Source organism: Vombatus ursinus, unplaced genomic scaffold (assembly GCF_900497805.2).
Source record: "Vombatus ursinus unplaced genomic scaffold, bare-nosed wombat genome assembly UNPS02014845.1, whole genome shotgun sequence".
Taxonomy (NCBI): Eukaryota; Metazoa; Chordata; class Mammalia; order Diprotodontia; family Vombatidae; genus Vombatus; species Vombatus ursinus.
The window spans coordinates 6,623,739-6,631,993 of NW_020954623.1; the positions used below are offsets into that span (position 1 = coordinate 6,623,739).

The following is an 8,255-nucleotide window of genomic DNA, read 5'->3' on the forward strand; positions in this document are numbered from 1 at the left end:
CCATCAACCTTTCTATCATCATGGCCTTCAGCGCCATTTTCCTCACTGGCATTATGGTCATCCATCTTCCTCCTCCTCATCGTTTCATATCACTCTGTATGTTGCCACCGTGGTTCTTGCCATCATTAAAGTCATCCTCATCCTTCTCCACCCAATTGTTGGAAGCATAGTCATCATCCCCATTGTCTTCATTGTCACAATCACCATCACCGTGATGCTCATGGTCATCATCACTGTTGGGTCATCTTGATCTTCCTTCATCATCATCGCTATCATCACCTCCATCATTCACGGTCACCATTATTATTGTCATCGCAGTCATCACCAGTAGCATGTCCACCACTCTCACCATTGGAATTGGTATCACTCCATCACTGTACTTATCAGGATGACCCTCCTCAGTACAACCATTGCCATAATGTTGATGGCCATTGTCATTGTCCTCATCGCCTCTTGATCCTGATTCTAATGCTCCTCTTTCTTATTGTCATCATCACTTTCATTATCAGAAGATTCGTCACTGTCATCATCATAATCTTCATTGTGATTATCACTGTCATGGCTGTCTTGATTCTCCTCCTCTTCCTCACCATTATTTTGATCATGTCTCGTTGCTGTCATCACCATTACCACCACCACCACCACCACCATCATTCTCATCACTATCATTAACATCATGAGCCTTTTCTACATAACTATGACCATCAAGGCTCCAGGACTGTCATTATTTTCATCATGGTTTGCCCCAACAACACTCAAGTTTTCCTAAAATATTCACACAAACTAATACTGAACAATTCTCACACACCACTGAATCACCACACCCATCCTTCTACTGAGCAAACAACCTTCCCTGTTCCAGCCCGATGGGAGACAGCTTTCTTGGCTTCATTTTGCCTGAGATGGCACAGTTGTAGCCCCCTGGAGCACTTTTGTCTTGAGGTCTGTATTCACTGTGGGCAATAGTAAGCTACTCTCCTGGGTTTCCTGGTGTCTCCCTCAGCTTCAGGGGCAAAAACTAATATTGTTTCTGATACACAGCTGGTGTGGGTTGTGGTGGCTTCATCATCTAGGAGAATAATGGTGTCTGTTATCACCACAAGTCACATTGAATAATATTTTTGTCCTCCCAATGAGAAAACCCTTATCTCCTTTTCACAGTGAGTGGAGAGGTCCGTATTTCACAGCTGTGAAATAACAAAAATTAGCATGTAGATTGCTTCCTAATAGGTGATTAATCCTGACAACATCCCTGTGAGCCAGATCATCATCAGAATCTCTGTTTTACAGATGAGGAAACAGAGATATGAGGGTGCTGGGCCACTTCTGGGTCACCATGGGCTCGGATGGCAAAGCTGAGACTCAGACCTGTGCTGCCTGACTCCAGGCCAGTGTTCAGAGTGCCAGACTCTGCAGCCCTTTGCCAGCATGGCCATGAAATATGCCTTTGAAAATGATGCAGATGATGCTGTTGGGGAGAAGGAAAAAGCCTGAGTGTATTTTAAACAAAACGTTTGTCTTTGGTAAATAACACTTAGCTAAAATGTGGTCCTAGGGGCTCCTGAATGTGGGCAGGAAACCTCAGACCCAGAAGCTTCTGTCTAGACTGTGTGAGAACAAGAATAGCTTCCATTCATGGAACACATTACAAGGCACATTTCTCACACCATGCCTGTGACATCCTTCTTGTGCAGATGAAAGAACTGAAGCTCATAGTCACACAGCTCCTAAGTGGAAGAGGTGTACCAGGTCCCGGGGCTCCGAGTTCATCCCCTGTCATGGGACTAGTGGCAGGCATTGGTAAGGCCAGCAGGGGCAAAGAGAGGAAAGGGAAGGCATGGAGATGGAAGGCAGCAAGGGAAGGTAGGGGCAATGGTCTCTGGGAGGCTTTGCAGGACCCTGGAGAGGCACCATTCCAGAGCCAATTCTCTCTGTGCTGAGGGAGGAGCCTGGTCCAGCTTAGAGTCCAGGCTGCATCTGTGCTGGCTGAAGTGTCCCCCAGTACATGGTGTGAAGCTCCTTTGATGCCCCACACCTGAGGCCAGGTCTCCTTGGCCCATGTCACCACATGAAAGAGGCTACCTCAGACCCCTGGGCTATAGACCCCCTGGGGCTCATCTTTGTCAAGGGAGAGTAAGGGAAAGATGAAGAGAATGTGAGATTCAGACAGGAGGAGGGCCACTGTTCAGTTCCTTGAAGGACTTTCATGTCTGCAGATACAATCACTCCTCCCCACTGCCAGATCCTGCCCCCAAGAAACCAAATGACTGGGAGAGGAAAGAAGAGCGCACAGACTAGAGAGGGCCAACAGCACAGCAGAGGGATTGTACAACTCCTGGGCAAGAGAGGAATTTGGGACCAGGCCTCCTGCAGGGAGAAGAAGCTTGGAGGCAATGATGAGCTGAGTGGCCAATGTGGAGCTGGAGCTGAGGAGTCTCCAGGGAGAGACCTAGCCTGGTCTTACTCTTCTCTTCAGGTTTGAATCAGAAAGGGACCAGCTCTCTAGAAAACCTCGGGCCTTTGAGGGAGAGTCTCCACCCAAAGGGTCATACTCTAAATTTAGAGGTCTACAGGGAGTCCTGACCAGGGGAAAGAGGTGACTTTCTAGCAGCCCAGCCATGTAGTAGGTGCTTAATAAATGCTTAACCTACTGATTGACTTTTTAGACTCCACAAGTGCCTCACAAGTAGTACAGTGCTCTGGATTTAGAGGGCTGTAGGGGTCCAGCAAAGATAGCAGCCCTCCAGAAAGGGAGAAAGGATGGTTTGACTGTTCATGACCTGGGGGGGGTGCTTTTCTGTCAGGTGAGATAATACCTGAATTATATGTGTCATGTGCCATTAGCCAGATTGCTTGCACTGTTGCTGAGAGCCCTTTTATCACTTCTACAGACCTAGGCACAAGTTACATTCTGGTTCTCCAAGGGGAAACCTCAATCAGGAGCAAAAGAAGTCAAATGCTGGTGTTCCTACTCAAAACTTTGATGGGGGTTCCAGAGAAAGGGAGAAGGAAGTCTGAGGGTGGGACGGTACAAAGCTAGAGACACTGTGATTTGAGAGATGCCTGTGAGACAGAACTGAAGTCATTTAAACCCAGATACTCCAGTCACATCTCTTGCAGAAGGTCAATCCTTTAGTCCCATGATGTTGGTGCCACCAGGAATCTGGGGAGAATCCCATAGGAGGCTCATGGGAGAGCAAGACACAAAGGGTGAGCAGGCTTGGAGAGGTTGGGCTCTGCTCAGGAGAAAGAACACATCCGGGGCAAGATCCTTCAGATCCTTCATAGACCTTTCAGATGGCTGGGGCTGAACAGTGCGCTGCTGGATCCCTTCCCTGTTCCCAGGCTGTGCTATCCAGCAGTCAGGGGCCAGCACTGAGGCCCACCTCACATTGGAAGGGCCCTGCCCCAGCCTTCTAGGACCTGACCTTCCCATCTCAGGGTTGCCTTTGTCTTCCTGGACTTCCCATGGATTATTATTAGAGGTAAAATCCAGCCTCCCAGTGTGGGGAGGAGTCACCATGGGGAATAGGCTCATGGTCCCAGACAGAAGGGTCCACCACTCTCACAAGGGTCTATGACGTGCCCAACCAATGCCTGCCCAGCCTCTGCTGGCAGACCATGGAGGCAATTCAGACAGTTTTTGATGCTGGCTGAAGTCTCAGCAGCCATGATCTGGTTATCATGCACCTTGACAAATGTGCAGAGAATGAATTAGGGAGAGGAAAGATGTGTGTTAAAGAAACCACTTCGGAGGTGATTACTGCAAGAGGTGATAGAGACTTGAATTGAGTAGTAGCTGTGAGAGATGTAGAGAGAATGGCTTTGAGAAAGATGAGAAATGTTGGGGAACCAAAAATAAGAGGGTTTGGCACTGGACTGGATGTAGGTGGTGAAGAAGAGTGAGGAGTCTGGAACCTGGGTCACTGGGATGGAGGATGCTGGTGTCTTCAACAGAAAAAAGGAAGTTAGCATCAGGATTGGGGATGGGTGAAGAAGGGGAATACAGTGAGTTGTTTTGTACATATTGAGTTTGTTGTGCCAATGGATCATGCATGGTACATCTCAAAATGTCCAAAGGTCAGTTGGTGATGCCAGACTGGAGTTCAGAAGAGAGACTAGGCTGGATGTACAGATTGAGGAATCATTGGAATAGAGATGATCATTGAACCCATGAAAGCTGATGGGATTGTCCAGAGAAAATTTAAGAAGAAAAGGGGAGAAGGCCCAAGACAGAGCCCTGGGGAACAATCACAGTAGGAGGCAAGATTTGGATGGTGATCCAGTAAAGGAGCTGGAGACCCAAGAGAGAGCAGTTTCATGAAATACTAGAGAGCTGAGAACACTGCGTACAGGACAAGAAGGTGGCCAGAGGCTAGACTGAGGTCGAGAAGGATGATGACTAAGAAAAGGCCATTTGATTTAGTGATTAAGAGCTTGCAGGTGACAGGATCAGTTGAATGAGGAGGTGGGAAGCCAGACTGCAGAAGGGGGAGAAGTGAGTGAGAAGAGTAATGGAGACAATGAGTATAAATGGATTTTTCCTGGACTTTGACTGAGAGAGGGAGGAGATAATGGGATATACAGTCTAGTGAGAGTTTGTTAAGGATAGGAAGACTCGGCCATTTTTGTAAGCAACAAGGAAGACACTAGGGAGATATTTAAGACTAGAAAATGGAGATGATAGGGCAAACTGCTGGAAGAGATTGGAAGGATTGGGGAATGTAATGAACATGTGCAGGGATTGGTTTTGGCAATCTTCTTAAGGTACTAGGGTAAATAGGAGTTGGGGGTCAGGTAGGGAGTGTTGTTGAGGGGCCATAGAAGGAGATGAGTTTTGTCCCTCACTCTTTGTTCAACAGGATTCCTACTCTAAGGCTTATGTATTTTTTTTTTAATTTTCAGTTCCAGATTTGCTCCCTCCCTCTACGCTTTTCCTCTCCCATAGAAAAGGCGGAAAAAAAATGATACCCACTCTACATATGAAGTCAGGCAAAACATTTCCACATTAGCCATGTTACTAGGAGGGAAAGCAATAAAAATTAAGTGAAAAAAGTCTGCTTCCAACCTGAATTCAGAGTTCATCAGTTCTCTCTCTGGAGGTGGATACCATTTTTCATTCTGAGTTCTTTGGAAATGTCATGGACCATTGTATTGATCAGTTACTAAGTCTTTCACAGTTGATTATCATTACAATATTGCTGTTACTGTGTACAATGATCTCCTGCTTCTGCTAACTTCGCCTTGTATTCGTTCATATAAGTCTTCCTAAGTTTTTTTTTCTGAAACTGTCCCCCTCATCATTTCTTACAGTGCAATAATAATCCATCACAATCATATGTATCATGACTTTTTCAAACATTCCATAATTTATAGGTATCCTCTCTGTTTCCAATTCTTTGTCTATATGGGTCCTGTTTCCTTTGCTCTCTTCAATAGATCAAGTAAAGCTTTCTTTCAATATTCAGAGAACTGCCACTCCATCCAGGGAGCCTTCTCTCTGCCCTGACTTCCCAGATCTCAGAGCAGCTCTCCTGTGCAGAACAAGCTCAAGAGTCTATTCTGTACTTCAATCCTGTGTGCTCACATTTTCATGGAGCCCTCCTCCCATCAACTGACAACTACTTTAAAGCAGGGCCCCATCTTCTCAGTGTCTCCCTAATGGCCTACCTCACCCAGGGCATGAAAGATACTTAAGAAATAAAGGATGCTTCTGACCTGGGGATGGGCAGCTGGTGTTGGAACACACTTCCACAAGGAGATAAGATCAGAAGAATCATGTCAAATTCTCACTGCCTCTAACCTACACCACATATCTTTAGTGCCAATGTTACCATATCCTTTTAAGGATTTAATTTCACAAAGGTAGAGGAAGGAAGGAAGGAAGGAAGGTAGGAAGGAAGGAAGGAAGGAAGGAGGGAGGGAGGGAGGGAGGGAGCAGGTGGATGTATGGGACAAAACTGGAGCCTTGCACACAGTTCATATAAATGCAAAAACATTTGCTGAGCAAACAGAGGCAGCATGGTGGAGCTGAAAGGCAGGGGTCTTGGGGCCCCCACACCTACTGTCCCACAAGCTCAGGAATTCAGATTGATCTGGCAAAACTTGAATGTGCTTTTGTACCTGTGACCCCTGCTGACAGTGCTGCCAGAACAAGCACTGGACTGCCCAGCCTAGGGACTTCTTGAATTTTTACTTGTGAATCCAATTTCTGGGGCCTCCCTTTCCCTTCCCCAGGAAATTATGTTTGGCATCTTCCACTCAATTTGGGGTTATTGGATGCTGTGTTGGGCCTTTGATTTAGGAAATGCTCTCCAAAGGGGCAGGAGTGTTGCCTGAGGGACTCCAGCCCATCTCGTTAGGGGTATCCTTCAGGTTGTATGTATGCTGGGGAGGAGAACTCCCTGCACTGACCCTGAAGTCACTGACCCCTTCTCAGAGTGGATGTGTCTCTGTGTGAGGACCAGGGATGCACATGCTCTCTTTTCTGACTGACAGGCAAGCAGATGGGTGTTCAGCAGAAAATTCCCCAGTGAAACTGAAGAAGCAAGAGATTTGGGAGCTCTCCTTTGAGAGATTCCCCTAAAAGCAAAAGAGGAACAGAGAAAGTCTTCCTCAGCAGGAGCTGGGCCCTTCTTGCTCCTGTATGCCCTGCTTGTCCCCACACAAAGAAAGTGTGTTGGTGAGAACACCTGCCTTTGAGAGGCCCAAGCTGTGGCTAAGCAGACCTGGACAAAACCTGCCACCGCACCTGAGGAGGAGCTGTCCAAGTTGACCATTAAGTGGGCCTCCGAGTCTACACCTGGAAGTTGGACTTTGAGGAGGCCCCTCTCTGCCACGTGCCTGGTTTTGAGTTTTGTTTGTTTGGAGGGAGAGAGGGATGGAGCCGAGGAGGGGGGGCCACCAAGCCACAGTTTCCCACTTGGAAAAATGTCCCCTCTTTTTTCTTTTTAGCAAGTTCTGAGGCCTCCTAGGGAAAGTGGCTCCCCCAGACTCCCCTTTCCCTTTCTCTGTCCTCTGCTCCTGCCCCTGTCCTACAAGTTACTCTGCAACATTTCATGGCTACACTGCACTGGCAGCTAGGAAGTGAGACAGCAATAGAAGCAGAGGCATGCTGGCCTTGGGCCCCTGGGGTCTGAATTAACTGGGAGAAGGAGACTGCTTCTGCTGGTCCGATGGGTGTGGCGCCCTCCTCTGCTCTGGTCCTGGGGCTGGGCTCTGAGGCAGGCTGCTGGGCTGCGGAGTCCCATTTGGGCTACAATCGCCTTTTAATGCTGGGATCAATGCTCGGCCGAGACTGCGTGTACGCTAGCCTGGGGAAAGAGATGGCCCGCACCGTCCGCTGCCTTAAGTGCGTTCCTATGGTGAAAGAACAGGAGGCTTTCCCTCTCCTTTCCCATATCGAAATCACCCTCTGCTGGAGGTGGGCGAGACGCTCCTCTCCGTGTCCCTGTCGCTCTTTGTCTCGTTCTGGCCCCAGGGTGCCTTCACGCCAGCTGCCCCGGCAGGATGCAGACGGGTAGGGGAAGAGGGAGCTAGTCCGGCCGCCCGCGAGGGCTCTTTAAATCAGAGCCAGAGCCAGAGCTGGGGGAGCCGCAGTACTCTCTTGGGCCTGGGCGGCCGCGGCTGCCCCTGCCTCCGCTGCTGCCACCGCCGCCGCGCTCCCCAGGTCTGCAGCAGGAGCCGCAGCAGCAGCAAGAAGGGAAGGAGGGAGGGAGGGAGGCGGCCCCGTGGGCGCCCACCCCCACCCCCGCCCGCCCGGGAGCCCGCCCATCCCCATGGCGACCGCCCAGGCTGGCCGGCCTCCGGCTTCCCGTCCCCAGGAAAGGAGACGAGGAGAAGAAGCGACAGCAGCAGCTGCCGCGGCAGCAGCATCCCCGGCATCCTTAGCATCCCCAGCCCCTCGACCTCCCGCCTGGCTGATGCAGGACTCTGAAACCCTCTGCTAGCAGCCTGAGACTGGCTTCTAATTCCCTCTTCTCCTTTTCTTATCTTACCGCTCCCCCCACCCACCCCGCCCCCATCACGATTCCTCTCTCTCGGCTGCCTCTGGTTCTTTCCCTGGGTCTCTGCTTCTCTCCGTCTCCCTGTCTCTCTGTCTTCCGTCTATCCTCTCTCTCTCACTCCCTTGCCCTTCTCCTCTCTCCCTTCTCTGACTCCCTTTCCTCACTCCTTTCCCCTATCTCTCCTCTCTCCCTCTCTCTACCTCTCGCTGTCCCTCTCCCTTTCCCTCTCTCTCTCCTTCCTTCTCCCTG

At 49.6% G+C, this 8,255-nt stretch overlaps 1 protein-coding gene across 3 annotated transcripts in view; it reads left to right on the top strand.

The window, feature by feature from the left end:
- ADGRA1 (adhesion G protein-coupled receptor A1) overlaps positions 1–8,255 on the top strand; it is a 300,070-nt gene that overhangs the window by 217,741 nt on the left and 74,074 nt on the right. The window lies entirely within an intron of this gene.